Source organism: Squalius cephalus (genome assembly GCF_949319135.1).
Source record: "Squalius cephalus genome assembly, chromosome: 14".
Classification (NCBI taxonomy): domain Eukaryota; kingdom Metazoa; phylum Chordata; class Actinopteri; order Cypriniformes; family Leuciscidae; genus Squalius; species Squalius cephalus.
Genome location: NC_137135.1, coordinates 6,563,865 through 6,587,873, shown reverse-complemented (window position 1 = coordinate 6,587,873; position 24,009 = coordinate 6,563,865). Strand labels below are relative to the sequence as shown.

Below are 24,009 nucleotides of genomic sequence, written 5' to 3'. Positions count from 1 at the left end.
AAGACCGCCTCCGCTCCACCACCCTCCTGAACTTATGTTTTTGTTTTGATGGGCGTCGGGAGCCGCCCATAGAGGGGGGGCTATGTCACGGTTTGGGTTTTGTTTATTGTTCCTGGTTCTTGTCTGTCATGTGATCCCCTGTTCTAGTCATGTGATCTTGCCTTGTGTTCCCCTGTCTGTTGTCATTTTGTCATTGGTTGATTGTTTAAATGTTCACAGGTGTCCCTTGTCTCGTCATTAGTCCAGTATGTATTTAAGCCCTGTGTCTAGTTCAGTCTTTGTGAGTTCTTGATGTTAAGTGGATGTTGGTTGTTCTGTTCCTGAGTCCTGTTCCCCGTTCCTGTATTTGAGTTTGTAAGTCTGGAGTTTGTTAAATAAAGTGAGCTGCATTTGGATCCTGCTTCCTCCATGTTTCAACCGAATCACAACAGCCTGACCCTTTAGCTCGTCTTCCTAAAAAAAATATACAAAAACAAGCTTAAAATCATACAATTCAATGACAGAATTCAGCCTTAATCAATAGGCTTGTTTGAGATGCGCCTTGGCTCGTCTGAAATGTAGTCGAGAGTAGGCGGCTGCAGTGAGAGGAGGAGTGAAAAAAGCGCAGGCAAGCCGGACAGATCTCATGTCTCGCAGTGATCTGACACCTGCGAGATCAAATGGATATCACGGGATTCACCGGATTCACGCTCGTGCACAGTGTTGCTAATAAACTGGATGGAATTTAAGTTCTGTTGCTTTTATATGAAAATAAATATAATGAACAAGACACCCAAAGTAGCTTACTTATTTAATTCCATTCCAAATACATGTTTATCAGTCTTTTTTTTGTGGGTTTTTTTCTTTCTTTTTTTAATAAAAAATACATTGCATAACCCATAGAGATCGCACTGTTAGATAGTTTGGGAATATTCACACGTAACGTATACACATAAAACATGATATTAGAGTTCAAAACATTTAAAATCAAAACATTTTAAAAGAGAACAATACATCACAGTTGTTTAAACCAATGAGCATTAAGCTGTGTCGTCAGCAAGTCGTTTCCCATCGTGCTTTTGATCAGCGCAGTCAGCGGAGAGCAACTGCGCTTGACTGCAGAATCCGACAGGTGCGCCTTGCGCTCGCGAGAGATTTTTGACATACGCCAGCATGACATCAGAGCAAGGCGGACCGCACTGGACACATTTCTAACCGGCATGCATCTCGCGCTGATCACCGGTGATCGATTCTGCGCAGATTTTGCTCATCTCAAACCATAGACAGTATAAGAAGTGGACAGAGCCATCTCATTGGATCTCAATTGAGACAAGTGAAGCCCATTTTTAGCGATTTCTTAGCACTTCCTTTCCTGACGCGCAGACTCAAACAGAGCAAAGCGTTACACGGACCACGTGAGCAACCCGTCTGTCTTCTAGTAGCTGTGCCAAGAGAAATCTGAATCATTCCCTTCCGAAATGTGCAGAGACGGAGAGTGTGAGTAGGAGCTGTCCATGAGCTAGGAGCAGGAGCAACTTTTGCTAAGTATTCTGATTAATTATTTTGTCATTTTGCCTCCACGTCCCACCGATTGCTCGCGAACTTCTCCTCCCGTCCATACGGTAATCTCTCTACTGTGCGACAGAGAGTCGCGTGGTTATGACGCAATCGTTAGCCTACTTTTACAAAAACTGCTTCTACGGGGCCATAACATAAGCTACAATGTAATGGAGCATTTTATACATTGTCGTGTTTCTTTAGAAATAAATAATGGACAAATGGAGTCTTCAAACGCCTCAGATGTAAAGTTATTCGCTGTCAAAGTGACGCCAAAATGAATGGGAGTCAATGGGATGCTAACAGCAGGTGAAGTTCTGCTACAAGATGGTGGCACGCGGCCGGCTTCAACTTCCGTTCGACTTCCTTCCCGCTTGTCTCAAACAAGCCTAATGTAAGCTTCACCTGGGTCAAATGATGTCACTTCCTCTGAGTGATTCCCTTAAAGGCGTATTTCACACATTTTATGTAGAGTTTTATGTAAACGTGACAGGACTGACCAAAACATGGGGACAGTTGTAAAATAGAATTTATTTGTAGAATGAATATATAATTTCATGTTTTTGATCAGTTGATGTGAATGATAACAGCTTAACCCTCTGAGGTCGACAAACGCGCCGGCGCGTTTTGCTGGATTTTCTTCACATTGTAGCACTATAAACTTAAATTTCTCCATCATTTATGGTCATACAGAAAAAAGAAATATAAAAAAAGAATCTGTGATATTTCTACTTTTGTATGTGTCCACTTACAATCAAATCAAAACATTGTGCTTTTGTAAAATAAAGAAAATAAACAGGGTGTGCGTTCTGCCTCTCTGTCGCGGTGAACTTTTTTTTCTTGAGCACGTCTATAAACTGAAACAAAACTCTGCGAATACTTGTCACACATTTATGAGCCATAAACCTTTATAAACATATAAGTGTGTACTTTTAAATTATCCGATTCAAAACGAAAACAAATATTCTCTGTTTAAGTAATTTGTATAAAACCAACAAGATGTCCAGATTCTCAAACGCTTGCTCATTACAGTTAATTTGGCCACGCCTACTCGCGCAAAAGAGATTCACATGCAAATCTCCACATGGAACGCGATCGCCCTCATTACCTCAACAACAAAACACTTCACTTCACTTTTCGTCGAGTTTGAAAGACGTGCCTGAGCTTACATTGGATTTACATCAGGAGAAGAAGAACGCGATTTGAAAACAAGAAAGATAAGGTAAGAAATTCTTACATATTAGTTTGCTATTGTTGCATAAATTTCACATTGCAGTTGAACTGTTGCTAGATGGTGAATATGATAATATTTAGACCCGTGTTTACTGTTACTGTGTTTGTGGATATCTGTTCAAACGTAGATATGTATTTGGTAACCATAATGTTTTATATTTGAGCGTGATCGCGTTTGAATGTATCTTATTTTGGATCGTGATCACGTTTGAATGTATCATATTTTGGATCGTGATCGCATTTGAATGTATCATATTTTGGATCGTGATCGCATTTGATTGTATCATATTTTGGATCGCGATCGCGTTTGAAAAACAAACAGCTTCATGTTTTTACTATTATCTCATTTCATATGGACCACGAATGGAAACATTTTAAGTAACATGATAATCAATATATTTTTCTCTAGCTTAGTTGTTACTTAAATCTTTTGGAAGATTTATACTGTTATAGGTTATTATTATTTTATCCAGCACTGCGCATAGCTTATGCCTACAAGGCACAACAAACCTGGTGTTCACTGTTCATTATATCTTGTTGGAAACATTTGTGTGTGTGTGTGTGTGTGTATTCTGTGAATTTTAAAAAACAAGTTTAACCAGAAAAATCTAAAATTTATTCCCAAAATCGTGCAGGCCTTTCTCTTGATATCAGTATGTTCACTTTTTTTTTCAGGGCCCAGATGACACTGAGGACTGCTGAATTCAAAATTCACATGAGTCTCTGTACATGGTAAAGTGAAAATCAAACACCTTGGAAATTAAAGGTATGTATGTTTTTAGGAATGGCACAAAGGTCTCTGTCTTTGGATCATTGTTTTCAATAAGTGCTTTTTTGGCATGTGTTGTGTATCTTTGGACGATGCTGTGTTGTAAATAAATCCAAACAATTTAAAAGCCATTATTTTTTAAATCTCCTCATTTACAGTATTGTGCAAGGTTGCCCAGAATGACAGGGCCTGATAGCTCCTAATAGGGCCGTTAGGGGAGGTTCTTTGTCTTTCTCAGGTGAGAAAAGCTTACATATTAATGAGCTCTCGCATAAGGCTTTTTCACACAAAACACGTCGTAAAATTTTTAAATCAATATATTGTCTTATCTGAATGAGCAGTCAGGGTGATTTTCACATAGTTTTGCAGCAAATATTCTAGGCTACGTCATACAATTCTCAAAAGTCTTGTGAAGAAATAATCAGTATGGGTTTCATGGCCTTATTTCAGTGAGAATTTTTTTTTGTATTTTCACAAACCACGCATAAATGTCATTATCTCAAAACTACAAACTTTTACATACATGCTGTTGATATATTATTGTAGCAGAGTTTGTGCTGAATACAGTGTGATAAATATTAGAACCTCATTGTGTAAGAAACATAGGGGGAACAGAATCCGACGGCAAATAGTTTAGCTGTCGAAATCCGTTCCCCCACCCCAATGATGAGAGATGTTGATGTAATGGCTTAAAATATGCTTATTCTATTCTGTGTGTGGATGGAGCTTAAACAGCATCAATTTGATAAATATTAGAACCTCAGTGTGTCAGAAATATGGGGGGAACAGAATCCGACGGCAAAAAAAAAAAACAAGTAATAAAAACTCGGTGAGTGTTTCGCAATTTTCTCACCTCATGGGATCACAACACTAAGAGATAGTAAATCTTTTCCTGGATTTTTTTTGTGCGTTCCCGAGATTAGACCTTCCTTAACATAATGCCGAAAACCCAAAGTCTCTAGGTGGTCTGGTTGAGGAGTAGATAGAAGTGCAAGATTGGTGCGCACAGACGCACAGAACAGAAATCATGAGTTAACAATCGCAATTTGTCCGGTGGAAAATTGCGCTAAAAAATCAGCTGTCGGAATCCGTTCCCCCACTCCCATTATGAGATGTGTTGATGTAATGGCTTAAAAAACGCTGGTTTTATTTTTGTGTGTGGATGGAGCTTAACTTGCATCAGTTTAAATTTTTTTATTTTTTTTTGCCTTATTGTGATAGGACAGTATAGTATCAAGAAAGTTTGACGAACCGGGACTTGAACAAGGGTCGCTCAAAGCTAAAAAAAAAAATATTGTCAGGGCACTGACCACTAGGCTATTGAGGCTTGCAATTAGCTGCAATTTGATAAATCTTAGAACCTTATTGTGTAATAAACACAGGGGGAACAGAATCCGACGGCAAATAGTTCAGCTGTCGAAATCCGTTCCCCCACCCCAATGATGAGAGATGTTGATGTATCGGCTTAAAATACGCTTATTCTATTCTGTGTGTGGATGGAGCGGCACAGCCGGTCTGAGCACAAAATACTCCTTCCCTTGGTGCCATACCAGAAATATCACCAGTATGTGAACGTAGTCTGCGCATAATCGACTGGGCAGAGCATACATGCCACTTATACTGATAATAGCTTAGCCTGCAAGTCAGGAACTTCCAGGTTATAAAACCTCATGAATGTCGATGGGGAGGCCCAGCCCGCTGCCATACAAATATCGTGAATAGAAATTCCGCTGGACCAGGCCCACGAAGAGGCCATGCCTCTAGTGGAGTGGGCTCTGATACCCAAAGGGCACTGCAGGTGTTTGGAGGCGTAAGCTGCTGCAATCGCGTCCACTATCCACCTGGACAGGCTCTGTTTCGAGGCAGCGAGACTCTTGGTGCGTCCGCCAAAAGAAACGAAGAGCTGCTCGGAACGCCTGAAAGCGGCGGAGCGCGTGATGTACACTCTCAGCGCCCTAACAGGGCATAGGAGGTTATCACTGTCCCCGTTATCGGATGCTGGCAGAGCCGAAAGGGAGATGATTTGTGCCCTAAAGGGGGTTCCAATCGCTTTGGGGATGTAACCGTGTCTCGGTCTGAGAATGACTTTTGAGTCATTTGGTCCGAACTCAAGACATGCAGGGCTAACAGATAGCGCGTGCAGATCCCCCACGCGTTTTACTGAAGACAGAGCTATCAGAAAAACGGTTTTGAGCGAAAGGTACTTTGGATCCACGGATTCAAGCGGTTCAAAGGGAAAAGCCTTCAGGGCCTCCAGGACCAAGGACAGATACCAGATAGGAACCGAGGGGGGCCGCGGGGGGTTCATCCGTCTGGCTCCTCTGAGGAAACTGATAATAAGCTTGTTCCTTCCTATTGCCCGGCTGCGCGTCGTCTCAGCGAACGCTGCAATAGCCGCCACATACACTTCCAACAGCTCCTGTAGGAAGGAGAGCACTCGCGGGACCCCACATGTACGTGGATCGAAGCTCTTAGTAGCGCACCATTTAGAGAACACAGACCATTTAGATGCATAGAGCCGTCTCGTGGAGGGAGCTCTAGACTGTGTGATCGTGTTCACAACCCCTTCTGGCAGGTCAACGTGTATCCGTTGATTATCCATGCATGCAGAGACCATCGCTCCGGATGGGGATGCCAGATCGATCCACCGGCTTGAGAGAGGAGATCCTTTCTCACCGGGATCGGCCATGGGGGTGAGTGCGACAGCCTCACTAGCTCTGGGTACCAGACTTGGTTCTCCCAACGCGGGGTTATGAGAAGCACTGGGTGGTGCATTTCCCTGATCCTCGCTATGACCTGTGGTAACAGGGAGATCGGAGGGAAAGCGTACAGCGGGAGGCTGGGCCAGGTTTGGGACAGCGCGTCCTCGCTTTTCGAGAAAAATATCGGGCAGTGAGCGTTGTCTTTCGACGCAAAGAGGTCGACCTCCGCTCTGCCAAATAGGCGCCAGAGGAACTGGACTGTCTGAGGGTGCAGGGACCATTCTCCCGGGGGAATAATGTCTCTGGACAGTCTGTCTGGGCCGACATTCAAATGGCCCAGCACGTGCGCGGCTCTCAGCGAGCACAACGAGCGGTGAGCCCACACGAGAAGGCGTTCTGTCAGGTTACACAGGTTCCTGGACCTGACACCGCCCTGTCGGTTCACATAGGACACCACGGACATGTTGAGATTTCTCTGGGTCGCCGTGAGAACGGTGGTTGCGCGCAGGCGAGCGGGTAGATATACCGGTTCGTTGGCTGCGAGATAAACATCTGCAGTAGCCGTGGCAACGGGGACTGACAGAGCGTGAAGCTTTGAAGGTGGTCCAGCCGCAGCGGGACTTAACCGTCTTTTCTTCCCTCGTGTATAGACGCTCATAAATAATCGAGCACCATGTGGTGCGAGTGGTGCGAGAGGCGGGTTCGCTTTCTGTATGTAAGAAAAGCTGGCCGCGAGCTCGGAGAAGCGAACAGTAAAAAAAATTATCTGCCGCAAGAGCTGGGCTCGAATACGGGTCTCTGGCATTACAGCCTATGATTCTGCCACTGGGCTACAGGGGATAACACATTAGCTTTTGGTTAGCGTGAGCATATAAGAGTACGACCACATGTTTGTTTGCAGTCGTGCGTGTATTAAAAACAGGCTCGTTTACTGCAATAGTAATATTTCCAGCCGCCTGAACTTAAGAGGGGACTGAGAAATGTTTGAGAATTGGCGGTTTGTCCGGCCACAGCGGGACGAAAACACTCTCTCTCCTCTTTTCGCCGGTGAGTGAGGCGCGCGCGCTGAACGTTGCTCGTGACCGTCCGCTCTGTCATCCCTTGTGAATGGCGCAATCTGCGCGGCCCAACAAGGGGAAGTGCGGGTTCGCTTTCTGTATGTAACAAAAACTGGCCGCGAGCTTGGAGAAGCGAACAGCATAAATTTGTATCTGCTGCGAGAGCCGGGATCGAACATGGGTCTCTGGTGCAAAAGCCTAAGATTCTGCCACTGAGCCACAGGGGAGAAAACATGTGTATTTATAACAGGCTCGTATTCTGCAATATGAACAATTCCAGTCGCCTGAACTTAAGAGGGGACTGAGAAATGTGTGAGAAATTGAGGTAGGTCCGCGCGAGGACGGAGTAGCTTTCTTGTAACGTAAAGAGAGCTCCAGGACCGTCCGTTTCTGCCATCCCTTGTGAGCGGCGCAGTTTGCGCGGCTCGAACAGAGGGAGAGGAAGCTCGCTCCAAGACCGTCCACTTCTGCCATCCCCTGTGAGCGGCGCAGTTTGCGCGGCTCGAACAGAGGGAGAGGAAGCTCGCTCCGAGACCGTCCACTTCTGCCATCCCTTGTGAGCGGCGCAGTAGCGCGGCTCGAACAGAGGGAGAGGAAGCTCGCTCCGAGACCGTCCACTTCTGCCATCCCTTGTGAGCGGCGCAGTAGCGCGGCTCGAACAGAGGGAGAGGAAGCTCGCTCTGAGAACGTCCACTTCTGCCATCCCTTGTGAGCGGCGCAGTAGCGCGGCTCGAACAGAGGGAGAGGAAGCTCGCTCCGAGACCGTCCACTTCTGCCATCCCTTGTGAGCGGCGCAGTTTGCGCGGCTCGAACAGAGGGAGAGGAAGCTCGCTCCGAGACCATCCACTTCTGCCATCCCTTGTGAGCGGCGCAGTAGCGCGGCTCGAACAGAGGGAGAGTGTCTATCTCATTCGCCTCATCCCCTGACGCGGCGGCGGCGCGGGCGTGAGCCGGCGGTTGAGCGGCCGGGAGGGGGGGCAGAGAGAGCGAGAGAGAAGCTCGAGGGAGAGGTTCCGGCGAGCTCCTCAGTCATATCAGTCTCCGGTGGTCTCTGCGAGCGGCGCTTCCTATTGCGCGGCCCGGCAGGGACAGGCGGAGCGACAGCTTGGTCGAAAACTTCAAGTCGAGCCCGCAGGGTCGACATTGATAGTTCTTAGCACTCGGGGCAGCCGCCCGTAGAGAGTGCGGTGGCGGCGTGCTCGCGGCCCAGGCAGAGAGCGCAGAAGAGGTGGCGGTCTCCGTTGCTGAGCGGGGCGCGGCACGAGCCGCAGGAAAAAAACGAGGCGTTTTGACAAAAACGCCTCGTGCTCTTTTAGAACAGTGAGAGATAGTGTGTGTCGCAGGGCGAGCACACACAGCAGTAATAAAAGGATATGTCGCCGGATAGCGTAGCAGGCACGGATGGCTGAAGGCGGCGATGGCGGCCGGCTTCTTCAGGCGCTGTCCTAGGCTTGCTGGTCGCTGGTTTCAACAGCGGCGGCTCTCAAGATCCAGCGATGCGAAGAGCTTCGCTGAAGACAAGAAAATCAGAATTTCAGCCTGTGAGCCCTGCGTATATACACACTGGCCACACCCATCTTGACGGTTAGAGGGGTGTGGAGGGCGCGAAGCGCCCTCATTGGATGTGACGTCACTCAGGGCTCACTGGTAGGCTTAAGCAGTTGCCGCCGAGCAGCCAATGAGCACGCTTATACAACCTGCCATGGTCTGCCGGCTGCCGCACTGCATTGACAATGAATACAAAATTAAGGATAATTTTAGTCTTCAGATCTCGAAGAAAGAAGACTTTCCCGATGCGTAAGCAACTTACGCAATACGAGAGAACCTCTCGTAAGAGAACCCCCTTTTACACCGACAAAAAGGGAATCTCTACGCAACACAAGCAACTAGCCTCCAGACTAAAAGCTGAACTGGTGTATTGTATTGATTTAATAACCCGCCTAAGAAGGGTTAAATTAATGATTGATGGTTCTTCAGGTCATGTCTTATAAGTGCATAGAATCTTGAGATTTCATCATCTCACTCTTAAACTCACTCTTTCCTCACTCTCTCCCTTTCTGCAACTCGTATGAATGTGTTTGTGCGTGTGTTTGTGTTAGATATTAGTTTTATGTGTTAGAATAATCAATAAAGTCTTGTTTGTATTTTAAAGAGAAGTGTTACTTGTGTTATGTGCTTACGAATTTAATGTCTTAACCCTCTGGGGTCTGAGCTGTTTTCTGGGCCCTGGAGGTGTTCTGACTGACATGCTCTGACATTTGTGCTTATTTCTGTTACTTGTGACATTTTCATGGCTAAAGTCTAATTACACTGTATTTAGCACAAACTTTGCTACAATAATATGTCAGCATCATGTATGTAAAAGTTTGTAGTTTTGAGATAATGACATTTATGCGTGGTTTGTAAAAATACCCCAAAAAATTCTCATTGAAATAAGGCCATGAAACCCATACTGATTATTTCTTCACAAGACTTTTGAAAATTGTATCACGTAGCCTAGAATGTTTGCTCCAAAACTATGTGAAAATCGCCCTGACTGCTCATTCAGATAAGACAATATATTGATTTAAAATTTGTACGACGTGTTTTGTGTGAGAAAGCTTTATGCGGGAGGTGTGATCACATCATTAATACCCTTGTGAAAAAAAAATGCACTTTAGTGTACTTTTATAAAGTGTACTTATTATACAAATAATATACTTTAAATGTATACACTTAAGTGTAACTCAAATGCAATGTTTTCACCGGTCTGAATGCACATTAAGTATAATTGATTTGAAATATATCACATATTAAGTTGAAATAAAATGCAATAAGTTGTCATTAAGAGTGTTACGACCCGTGAGGTCTGTGTGCGTGTTTTGTGTGTTGCTGTCGGTGTTTTCTGTCTCTCTTCTGCAGGTGTCTTGAATCTGGCGTGGTGAGAATCCCGCAGCTGATGCAGATCAGTGGCAATTAGTGAGGTGTATAAGTTGAGCCAGTGAAGTGCTCATCTTTGTCACTTTTCCTGTGTGGACTCCTGTGTGGACTCCTGTGTGGTTTGTAGCGGGATCTGCTGGGTGCTGATCTTAGCTTCTCCCCGCGCCGTCTGTCAAGTGACTCTGTGGAGGCAGCTGTCGGACCGGGGTTTCCGATCAGCTGGGCGTCGGCGTGGTGAGCGGCAAGCAATCTCCGCGTGCATTTCAGTAACGCGGTGGGAGCCGTGGAGATCGTATATTGTGTTGCACTTTTCTATTGAGTATTTTTGTAGTTTAATTTACATAAGGCTGAAATAAATACATGAACTTGACACGTTTTGAGTCATCCTTGGTTTTTCCACCCTGGGCATATCTGTTTGTTAGTCCCACACCTCTAGACAAGCCGGGGATATAACAAAGTGATTTTTTTTTTTTTTTTTTTTTTTTTTGGTACCACTTAAGTGGGACTTTAATACAACTTTATATTTACTTTCATAATTGCTTCTAATGGCTTTAAAATGTATTTAAAGTGCACTGCTCAATGCACTGACAAGCAATTAATGTGAACTAAAATGTACTTTAATGTCAGTTAACAATACACTTAAGTGTGAATTAAATGTAATGTTTTCACCACTTAAGTGCATTTTATTTGTATTTCATTTCAAATGTATCTCAAATTAAGTTCATATTAAATGCAATTAGTTGAACTTTTGAATGCTTTTTTTTAAACGTAAATGGGACTTTAATACATATTTAATAAGTACTTTCAGTGTATTTAAAATATAGTTAAAGTGTAGTTTAATGAACTGACAAGCAATTCATGTGAACTAAAATATACTTTAATGTCAGTTAACAATACACTTAAATGTGAATTAAGTGTAATGTTTTCGACAAACGTATTGCATGTAATTGATTTCAAATGTATCACAGATTAAGCTCAAATGAAATTAGTTGAAATTAAGAGTGCTTTTTTGGAACAACTTAAGTGGGACTTTAATACATTTTTATTTGAACTTTGAAATATGATAAAGGTGTACTTCCAAATATACTGACAAGCAATTAATGTGAACTACTGACAAGCAATTAATGTGAACTAAAATATACTTTAATGTAATATACATGTACACTATTATATAATTAAATACGTAATTAAAAAAAATTAAGTTGCAATTTATTTCAAATTTGAATAAAAAAATCTTAACCTAGTTACAATCAACACAAATTCAATTTAAAACCCTCTACGTACATTTACTGACAAAATCTCTAAAATACATACATACAAACCTTTGTTGATGCACAAAAAAACCCCAAAGAAACACTATACATAAACAGTTACAACACCTTAAAGCAGGGATGGGCAACTTCGGTCCTGGAGGGCCACTGTCCTACAGAGTTTAGCTTCAACCCTAATCAAACACACCTGAACAAGCTAATCAAGGTCCTCAGGATTACTAGAAAATTACAGGCAGGTGATTTTTTCAGGGTTGGAGCTAAACTCTGTAGGACAGTGGCCCTCCAGGACCGAAGTTGCCCATCCCTGCCTTAAAGGGATAGTTCACTTTAAAATGAAAATTCTGTCATCATACTCACCCTCAAGTTGTTTCAAACCTGTATGAATTTATTTCTTTTGCTGAACACAAAAGATGATATTTCGAAGAATGTCAGTAACCAACCAGTTAACTGGAACCATTGACTTCCATAGTAGGAAAAATATATATATACTATGGAAGTCAATGGGACCAGTTAACTGTTTGGTTACAGACATTTTTTTAAATATCTTCCTTTGTGTTCAGCAGAAGAAATAAATTCATTCAGGTTTGAAACAACTTTTGAGGGCGAGTATGATGACAATTTTCATTTTAAAGTGAACTATCCCTTTAACTCATTTATAAAGAGTCTGGAGGACAATGATGCTTATTATGCACAATCATTTTCTCCCTCATACAAAGGTACCTAAACCTATCCATCACAGAAAATATTTAGCATTTTTACATTTTCATAAAACATCATTCTGTATGGATTTATAAGATTGTTTGCATGTAATTTACTGGTATTACTATACTTTTGGGGTAATTTGGTCCCCATAACCTAGGGATTACCAGTACACACATCATTTTAGAAGCAAACACACAGTACCTCAAACACACAACCCATGAATTAATAGAAACAAAATGTGCAGAAAAGTATCATTCCATGTACAACACTAAGATTCAAACGGGTAATGCTTTACAAAAAGGTATTATTGAACTACTTCAGATAACATGAACTAACTCATTGTGTTGTTAGACTCTGTAGCCTAAATTCACAAAACTTGACTCTTTCACCTAACTAAAAATCAATATTTTTGTTCAGTGTAGTGTAGTCTGATTACAATTAAATGTGTTTAATTGACTAAGAACAACATAATGATATTGTAAGTATTCTGTTCACAGTTGTAAAGTACAACACATTACTATTATGCTAAGACTCCTCTCATAAATTACATTTTATTGTCAAATACTATGTATAAAACAGACAAAAATGTCAACAATATGTTGTACTTGATTATAATGTACAAGCAAATGTATTGGAAAAAAAACATTTCAAGTGCATTAATGCACAAGTATATATTATAGACTAAACATATTTAAAATACATTAACAAATTATTTTTGGACAACACACCTGAGTTGTAATTCAAAAAAATTATTTTCCATGTTTTCCATTAAAGTTCTTATTTTATTTAATATATTAGTCAATACATCAAAATAAATTTCCTTTAATAACTTATAACTTTAACTTTAATAACTTTAAAACACTATAAAATCATAATTATTTAAAATGTTTAAGTAAAACTTAAGTAGACATTATTAAAAAGTGCATTTTTTAAAACATGCACTTAAAGGTGCTGTATGTAACTTTTTTTATAAAATGAATCCTTTTTTTATTGCCCGTCTGTGAAGGGGTTGTAATCACACATTACAATGATCCACTTTTCGTGTTTTGCTATTACCTCTGAAGGCCAGTATTCCTATTTTTATGTGAAGTCTCCGGGTCGGATTTTCTGCGAAATCCATTTTATTTTTATACAGTCTATTGCGACGGCACTGCAGCTAACGACATGGAGTCTGATAACACCAAAAAACGACCTGCCTCCAGCACAACACAGACTCCAACACAAACTCCAAAAAAATATAAAAAACAAAAAAAAAATTATCTGCTGAAGCTCGTCAGGCCAAACGTCAATCGGATCGACTCAGGACGAAAACACGGATCAACATTGGCAGAGCGTTTGAATTATGGAGAGACCTCTGCTTTGTTTTAGGTATAAAAACAGACCCTGAGTTGGCTTTCATCCTTTTGGACAGGTAAGCTAACAATACTTCAAAGCATGTAAAATATATTGTGATTTTGTGCTTTAGTTGGCTCAAGTTAGACATCATAGTTCGCCAGCTAACGCCGACCATTTGCTAATGTTATCTGATGTGAAATACTACAGTTGTAACTTTATTGCTTTTCACATTACATCACCAGCTAAGTGTTGGTTCTGCAAGAAAATATGACTTGGTACAAAACAACTGTTTCGTAACGTTAGGTTAATGCTTAACATTTATTGTCGTTATACCGATAGATATTCATGCACGCCGGAACATGACGTTTGAGCACGCGCACGAGCACGAGCGCTGTTGTTGCAATCTGAAACATCACCGCTAGAGGCCGCTGGATCCTACATACAGCACATTTAAGTGTGTTTAGAAATATTATCATGAAAGTGTACTTTCTTTAAATAAAAATAATTAGACATTATTGTAATGTGCATTTTTAAAAAGTACACTTAAGTGTGTTTAGAAATATTGTGATGAAAGTGTACTTTCCTTAAGTAAAACTTAATTAGATATTATTACAAAGTGCATTTTTAAAAAGTACACTTAAGTGTGTTTAGAAATATTGTGAGGAAAGTGTACTTTCTTCAAGTAAAACTTAATTAGACATTATTACAAAGTGCATTTTTAAAAAGTACACTTAAGTGTGTTTAGAAATATTGTGAAGAAAGTGTACTTTCTTCAAGTAAAACTTAATTAGACATTATTACAAAGTGCATTTGTAAAAAGTGCACTTAAGTGTGTTAAGAAATATTGTCATTAAAGTGTATTCCATTTAAGTACACTTAAGTGGTCTTTAATTTTAATTATATTATATTATCTGCAATATACTTTTAAAAAGTATACTTTTATTATTTTAAGCACACAAAAAGTACGCTTTCAATACAATTAAGTACACTTCTTTTTCACAAGGGTATGTAAGCCTTTCACACCTGAGAAGGACAAAGACCCTCCCCTAACGGCCCTATTAGGAGCTATCAGGCCCTATCATTCTGAGCAACCTTGCACAAAGAATGAGGAGATTTAAAAAAGAATGGCTTTTTTATTGTTTGGATTTATTTACAACACAACATAATCCAAAGATACAAAACAAATGACAAAAAAGCACTTATTGAAAACAATGACCCAAAGACAGAGACCTTTGTGCCTTTGTTCCTAAAAACATTGTACATACCTTTCATTTCCAAGGTGTTTGATTTTCACTTTACCATGTTCATGTACAGAGACTCATGTGAATGTTGAAGTCAGCAGGACTCAGTGGCATCTGGGCCCTGAAAGAAAAAAAAAGTGAACATACTGATATCAAGAGAAAGGCCTGCACGATTTTGGGAATAAATTTGAGATTTTTCTGGTTAAAATTGCTTTTTAAAATTCACAGAATACACACACACACACACACACACACACACAAATGTTTCCAACAATATATAATATAATGAACACCAGGTTTGTTGTGCCTTGTAGGCATAGGCTATGCACAGTGCTGCATAAAATAATAATAACAATAACCTATAGCAGCCTATAAATCTTCCAAAAGATTTCAGTAACAACTAAGCTAGAGAAAAATATATTGATTATCATATGTTACTTCAAATGTTTCCATTCGTTATGATGATATGAAATGAGATAATAGTAAAAACATTAAGCTGTTTGGTGCGTTTTGCTTTTCAAACGCGATCGCGCTCCAAAATATGAAACATTCAAACGCACAGCATGCTGCAAAATATGATACATTCAAACGCACAGCAAGCTCCAAAATATGAAACATTATGGTTACCATATACATATCTACGTTTGAGCAGATATCCACAAACACAGTAACAGTAAACACGGGTCTAAATATTATAATATTCACCATATATCTAGCAACAGTTCAACTGCAATGTGAAATTTATGCAACAATAACAAACTAATATGTAAGAATTTCTTACCTTACATCTTTCTTGTCTTCAAATTGCGTTCTTCTTCTACTGAGGTAGCCTAAATCCAATGTAAGCTCAGGCACGTCTTTCAAACTCGACGAAAAGTGAAGTGAAGTGTTTTGGTGTTTTGTTGTTGAGGTAACGAGCGCGTTCGCGTTCCATGTGGAGATTTGCATGTGAATATCTTTTGCGCGAGTGGGCTTGGCCAAATTAACTGTAATGAGCAAGCGTTTGAGAAGCTGGACATCTTGTTGGTTTTATACAAATTACTTAAACAGAAAATATTTGTTTTCGTTTTGAACCCGATCATTTAAAAGTACACACTTAAATGTTTATAAAGGTGTATGGCTCATAAATGTGTGACAAGTATTCGCTGAGTTTTGTTTCAGTTTATAGACGTGCTCAAGAAAAAAAAGTTCACCTCGACGGAGAGGCAGAACGCACACCCTGTTTATTTTCTTTATTTTACAAAAGCACAATGTTTTGATTTGATTGTAAGTGGACACATACAAAAGTAGAAATATCACAGATTCTTTTTTTATATTTCTTTTTTCTGTATGACCATAAATGACGGAGTAATTTAAAGGAGAACTCCGGTCAATTTTAACATTGAGCTCATTTTTTTGTAAATTTGGAGTGCTGTCAGTACAGAGAACAATGACAAAAATCGGTGTTACCTACACCGTGTTACCTACACCGTGTTATCCTCTTTTTAAAATGTGCACCCTGTTGACTTCAATGGGGCAAGTTTTAAACCTGCTTTTAGCCTCTTAACATCCTTGATGTGTCATTACAAGTGCACAGGTCATGTGAGTGATTCCTTCGGAGTGAACGCGGGTGAATCTGACTGCAGTAGATGTGAAAGATATGAATAAAAATGATGTTTATTAAGCCAGCGCACATACCTGTATTTACATCCTGTTTTCGGTCGAAGTCCACAGTAGTCGATTGTCGAGTGCGCTGGCTGAATAAACATCATTTTTATTCATATCTTTCACATCTACTGCAGTCAGATTCACCCGCGTTCACTCCGAAGGAATCACTCACATGACCTGTGCACCTGTGATTCTTTCGAATTCCCTATAAATTAATTAATAATTCCTTTGAGCTAAATTTACCTGTCTGAATAATAGACAAATATCTTACCGTGGGTTCCTTTCCATCGTCCAGCGTGTACACTTACATGCTTTTCAAAACACCAAGAGCTCACTTAAAACTCATCAACTCTTCATTAAGCCCTCTCAGAGTCGCTCCAGCAGCTCCTCCAGACTCAGAGGAAACTCCGTTGCATAGCAATCCGCAATCCGCAATCCAGGAAAACCCACACACGAAGCGCCACCCGGCAAAGCCAACCAACCATTCACTATCGAGTGCTGTCCCTCAGAACGCATCATTGACCGACTGCCAGCCAATTGGCACTGAAGAAATTCCCTCTAGCAACTTTGTCAAAGAAGGGAACACACACGCTCACAGGAGCATCCAAACACAAGTACACAATCTCCTAATTCTTGCTGAACTGGTGCAAATCTTTTTAAGCAAACGAACAGAGTAAATTACCCCACTAATAATGCCCAGAATGGTACCAAACTTCTACAGCAGTACACATAGGTTCTGTACTCATAAAACAAGGCATTGGAAAGTTTGTAAGTACATCAGGAGTTTATTTAAATAACACTTGCCTGACGGCTCATGCTACTGCTAACCCGGACGTCGACGTCACTTCAGTGGTTTGGGAAAGCACGTAAAAGTCCTGGCAGAAAGTGATGCATAAGGTTGTAGTGTAAGGATGTAAGCTGCACGGAAATGCTCAAAATATGCTAAGGGGTTTTCACAGAGTTTATGTTTATCTTTAGTCACACTTGTCTAAGGAAATCATCCCCAACCCATAATTTATCATCGTAAGCATTACGAGGCTAAAACTTTGGATTTTTCAGTTTCTTTCTTTGTTCGTAGCCAGTCAAGTTGTTGTTTAAATTTCCAAACAGAATCAAAACACTGACTACTATTTTCTTAATAATTTCTGCACATTTCTTTGAAGTCAGAGCTTTAGAGCAGAGCTGCTTACAGCTTTTGCTCTCTTCTGTCTCACTATTTGTTTCAGGACTGTTCAGGTTATTGATCAAGTTTCTCAATTCGTCAGCCATATCTTAATCACGGTTAAAACTCACCTGAAGTTTTTGCAGAAATGGAGGCAGCGATCTTTGAACAATACGGCTTGGCTTCTTCGCGTGATGAAACTGCAAAGTATACTCCAAAATCACAGTTACATATACTGGTCCACGCCAATTGGGTCACATTTTTTTATTTTTCTCTCGGGATCGTTCCTGATACATCCCTGGCAAACAACCCTATTTTTGTTAGTATCCCTAACTGCCTGATTCACTAAATTTGGGGATCCCCTATCTGAGATGGAAGAGATGGAGCAGGTTTGGACCTACAATCCAGGGATGTCCTCTGCTGGGGTGGTGCTACACCAACAATGCCCAGCGGGGCCCCCACGCTTCGCTTGCGCTGTCTGCTGCCGTTAACCATAACAATGCTATCAGCGACTTCTTATACTCTCAGCATAATTATTTAGCACTTACTCGTGCATAGCGCTGCCTTCTGCCTCTAACGACGCCATCAGCGACTTCTTATACTGAATGTAACCAGCAGAAGAATTGCCATAGCATGTTTGTCCTTCTGTTATTACCGTATCCCTCTGCCTCTCAGCCACGCCCTCTAGTTAGCCTGCAAGTTAGTGATGGGATTTATGGCTCTTTGAGGGGATCCGGATCTTGGCGATCCGTTCCTTTCAAAGAGCCGTTCAAAGAACGGCTCTTTTTGAATATTTAAATTTTCAAATATTCTTTTTGAATATTTTGAATATTTAAATATTTAGTCAGTTTTAAGAAGCCAGCTTGGGGGCATCTCAGTTTATCCTGGAAATAATCACTGGGAGGAATGATGAGGTGAGATTTGTAGTCAAATAATTAAAACTCAGATATCACACACCAATATCTGAGTTTGAATTATTCTGAAATATTGATTATTACCTCATTTGTCATGTGTGGACTATATTCCATAGGGTTGCACAACATCCCTCTGCTTAGACAGTGACATCACTATTTTGGATTTACCTTTAGTACAAAGTGTGTGTGTATGTGTAAAGCTACGTTGACTTATGTTATTCATACAATATCTACTCACAAATAAACGTCAAAAACAAAGCCGGCTGCAATGAATTTCTGTGCAACACAGCTTTTACTACAAACACTTCCACACTAGAACATTGTTATCACACAAGAACATTTTGATAGAAAACAAAAAATATTTAAAGTTTTAGACATATACTGTAGATAAAATTAGAATAAATAAAATGGAAATGTCTACGTACAGTCCACTATTACTACTATTACTACTGTAAACTTTGCATAACTGTGCACAACTATCATCATGCTGTTAGGCAGTAGCACCCCTGCGCTGGGTGCGCCCCTCCCCCTATAACTGTTCTGTCTCGCGGAGGGGCTAATTTGTGTGCATATGTGTGAAACACGCATAGGAAAAAAAGAACGACAGAAAGAACGGCTCCCCTCCAGCTGCGACTCGGCTCCCATCGTTCATGTTTATGAGCCGTTCAAAAGAATCGGTTCGTTCGCGAACGTCACAACTCTACTGCAAGTGGCTAGTCATTCATTAGCGTCAGTGGCATGTTGTATAAAACCGGCATATCGGGTGGCAAACAAAGTCATTTCTCGGCTCGTACATCCTCTTTACACTGGGTACGCTGTGTTTTGCATATGAAAGGTATGTGTCAATACTCCATTTCGATCGCAGTTGTGAATAATCAGCTTTGTTCTTTTGTTTCCCCAGAACAACCATTACATTTCTAAAATAATCTGAACATTTCAGTGGCAACATTGAATTACAGTAAGTTGCCTGCATCACATGCAAGTACTTTATTACTGTGGCAATGAAGATAGAATTTAAATGGGTACAGACACGCTCTCCCATACGGAGCTATAATGAAGTCACGACTACGCCACCCCAGCATTAACCCAGCTGGGGAAATACCCAACAAAAAGGGGCACACAAGTTCGTTTCTCCTTCCCACAATCACAAGACACTGAGACGTGAATACGTACAAAAATATATATAATTCTTTATTTAATGTCATAAATAATTTAAAACAGGGTATTAGAATCCGTCAAACAATGGGGCGGGATGGCAAGGCCACTACTTTGTATATGAGCAACGAAGTTCAATCAGTAAACAGACATGTAGATTCTCGTGACGGAGCTGGGTGGCAAGGCCACTACTTTGTATATGAGCAACGAAGTTCCATCCGTAAACAGACATGTAGATTCTCGTGACGGAGCTGGGGTGCACCATTAGCTGGGCAGGCTGAGCAGTAGGCCTCGAATCAGCCCGCAAGGAATACACCGTGCCCAAAACTTCCAAAGCACACACACACACAGGTGAAATCCACTACAAGAAAATCTCTACCGCACACTTAAGGAGAATTGCTGTACACCAGGCACAGAACGGCTAGCCTGCCCACCTTTGGGTCACCCCTGCTCCTAGAAAATAAAAAGGGAAAACCAATTACAAACAACCAGCATTAGTTGGTAACAGCATTAATTGTTAACGTGGCCAGCAATAGGCAGTTAACGCTCAAACACACAAAAACACAGTTGCTTACTGACAGTAAAAACAAAAAGCACAAAAACAAATAAGCAATTATATCAGAATCTAAGCATACGCAAAATATTACAATGAGAAAAAGAAAACCCAACAGCAAGCAGAGCACTCAAAACAGCTGCACACAAAACAGTTGTCAGAAACGGTTCTCAATAAAACATAGAAACAAATCAAAATAAACAAAACAAACAGAAACAAAACAGCAGCGTCGAGGCTAAGCAGCGTTGTGATTAAGCGCCATCTTTAACGACCTAAAATACACAAGAAACAGAATTAAAACCACACTTTTTGCTTCAAAGTGGACATGGACATAAATGGGTTTACATCATAGACTGTAAAAAATATGGACAAAGCGTCTGTGACGTCACCCATAGACTTTCTGAAGAAAGGGTTTGAAGCCGTTTATGGGGGGTATGGGCGGCGCCATCTTGGAAAATCTTGGGAAATCCTAACCCCGCCCACCTTCTAACGCAGCGCGCGTCACTCAGCTTGCTCTGCTACTCCGGTTATCTCTGTGTATATTTTAGGCAACGAAATATGTTATAAAACACCATACTAACTCTTTTCGTTTTCATTTAAAGAAATCTTAAACATTATAGCCACACAAATGTGGTTCAGGCAACGCATATTGATTATATTCAACTGCACATAACATTTGCCTATTTATGAAAAAAACAAAATATAAAACACAAACCTGCCTCTTTTCATTTTAAATATAATATAAAAATATTACACATTTTATGGTCCAGGCAATATGTGCATTTGTACTAAACAGATTTTGTTTAGAGATTACAGATTACAACATTACAGATCATCTTCGTTGTATTAAAATTTAAAATGACAAAACTCAACCCAGTCTCTTTTTGTTAAATTTCAGTTTTATCAATATTAGCCATTATAAAAGTATACGTAAAAGGTATAAGAAGCTATACAAATAAAGCAAACAATTCAGTCAAACATACAAAGTCAGCGCTCTAGTCTAACCATACATCGGTAACGTTAAATTTAAATAGCTTATAAAGTTATGAAACTTCCCCTCAGCCAAAACGATTGCCCAGGGAAAAAAATTTAGATTCACGAGACCAAAAATCGCCCATTAGATATACACGAGACGATATAGATATACACAATATCTCATGTTTAACCACTAAAGAGACGCCAGAGTCCGCGGCATTGGCGGCAAACCTCATAACGTCAAGCCGATGAAAGACTGCTCCAGGTGGGGTACATGAACGCCGAGCGCCCGGTCATCGCTGGATCAACTGGATAAAATTTTCATAAATCTTTAAATAAACCACAGATTTGAGCTTTAAACAACTACATTCTCGCCTGAAAAACTCTTAAAACTACATTTCGTGATACATAAACAGTAGTATTATATGTCAACTGTATTAAAAAATGGCGCTTCTTGTTGTCATTCTCCGTGGCGCTGCCTTGTCAGCTGTCAATCAAGCTGTCACTCAAAGTTAACCACGCCCTTATTGTCATATATTTTATATCTAAATACGATCTAAACTAACAAGTTAGAAAAAAATTCACCCCCCTCACAGTTGTCAGGCACTCGGAATCTATCGAAAAATACAATAAAAGTCCATGGGACCAACTTGTAAAAACATGAATTTATGCTGTGAAAACGGACATTTTAACATGGGGGCTATGGACATTTGCTCCCTTTTGGGACCTCCCTCTAGCGGATTTTCGATGTATTGCAGTTTTTCGCACTTCCGGGTAGGCTTCATTTTTCAGATCAGAATGTTGCCGCTTGGTTTACATACCGATCAGCAGAACTTCCGTTCAAATATCCGGCAGACCATTCCCTCATCCTATTTACTACACAGAGGGATTCATGCGTCATACATTTATAAAATACATAGCTGCTACAATCCCACGCCTGCATATACACAATGCAATAGACCTACCGCGCAGGAGAGCAGCAGTCATTTACAGCACGCCGTGTTATACGTGCGATCGGATCTCTTTTCTACACTGGAACTATAGCAGCAATGCAGAGGGAAAAAGAAACCCTTGAGCAGTACGCTCCGCACCTCCACACAGACACCAGCTGCGTGGAAAAGTCAGCTCACAGAGCAAGCGGGTACCAGCCACCATGACACCCAGATGAACGCAAGGATGACGCCATTCCCTACCACTCTGGAAATGCCCTTTATATAGCCCAAATAAGGCCCGCTAAATAATGATGGGGCGGAGTCATGCTTAAAGGGCACTTCACCACATTACTATGAACTTTCTCTGTGTGAAATTGTATTGTTTGACTGTGTACTTGTGTTTTTTAATCAGTTATTCTCTGAAAATCTTCCCTCATGCTCTCAAATCTCATTCATGTTACTCAGAAAAATAATATCACAGGTTTGGCGCCAATAATGCTATGCATTTTTTCTTATATCTTTATCATTTGCATTTGAATATAAGACATTTTAACTCTGAATTATAACTTCAAGTTCAGTCTTTTTCAACAAAAAAAAAAAAGGAAAAATCTATTACATGGCTTCAGAAGACTTACAACACAACCCATAACACATGAGTTGTGAACTCATTGATTATTTTTAGGATCTTTTCTGGGACATTTTTGGAGCTTAACCATTTTTACATAAATTGTTGCATTGAATTGTACTAGACAAGTGTACATAAGAATGGTTTCATGAATGATTTACACAATTTTTTTCTGCTTGTGTTTCATGCAGTGAAATTGAATGGTGACTGGGGTTGCATTATGCCTGAGATCTGCTTTTGGGTTCCACAGACAGAAAATCAAACAGGTTTGGAACGTCACAAGGCTGAGGAAATTATTTAAATTTCACAACTATCACTTTAATAACCTTACTAACAGTAAATTTTGTACTTTGCAGGGATCTCGGTAAGCTGAAATACAAGTTTGAACAAGAATAAAAATCCTCCTGTAGACCTGAAAATCACTGAAGTGCCTGGACCATCCACCAGAAAAGAGGAAAAACAAACGGAAAACGAATCTGCTGTACCTTTTCACTTTTCTAACTCTTTAAGTACCTCACACCAACTTGGTCCCATAGTGACATTTTTGACCACAAACGGAATTGCTGATTGTTTGGATTCTTATTGAAATGACTGGAATTCACCAGTGAACATTCACAGAACAACAGATAATTTTACTGCACCTTAATACTGTTTCCGGATCGAAGCCTCTACTTCTGCTTCCTCTATCTTAGTGTACATTACAGTCTCCAGTCTAATGGCATCCCAGACTTCAACATTTTATGATTCAAAATAGCTGAATAACTAAGCATCCGAGATTTCGGTATAGAGATAAAGGTTAGGATCATAATTTTCAGGAATATTACAGCACAATGAGTGCATATTAGCACTGTTTGTTTGTTTTTGGCATCTGATAGAGCTTTTGGACTTGGAAACAGTGATGTCAGACTTACCATCGGACTGAAACACAAATGTTTTAAAGTTAAGTTTGATGGACATTTTTAATTAGTCAAAATGTATTTTTTTTTTACATTGATTTATTTCGTGGAACATATGTGTTTCCATGCATTTTGTTGAGATGTCTTTTCTTGTTTATCTATTGTATATACATGGTTGATTATTCATGTTGCTTATGTATTATACTATTTTTTTGTGTGTATTCATTGATATTAATCTATAGTTAGCTTTTTTTCCCATGTGCATGGAAGTGTATGTATAAAAATGAATATCAAATATGTAATAAACAATTCTTATTTTGTATTTGGTTCAATTTGTTTATTATAATAGAAGTCAAAGGTAACCATAGTAACAACATGAAATTA

At 40.3% G+C, this 24,009-nt stretch overlaps 1 long non-coding RNA gene across 1 annotated transcript; it reads left to right on the top strand.

Annotated features, from left to right (window-relative positions):
• The first annotated feature begins 19,393 nt into the window (after positions 1 to 19,393).
• LOC307170992 lies at positions 19,394 to 23,280 on the top strand. The gene is made up of 3 exons (XR_013823471.1): positions 19,394 to 19,447; positions 22,921 to 22,995; positions 23,086 to 23,280. It is a non-coding gene; the product is annotated as an uncharacterized lncRNA (long non-coding RNA).
• Positions 23,281 to 24,009: the final 729 nt, after the last annotated feature.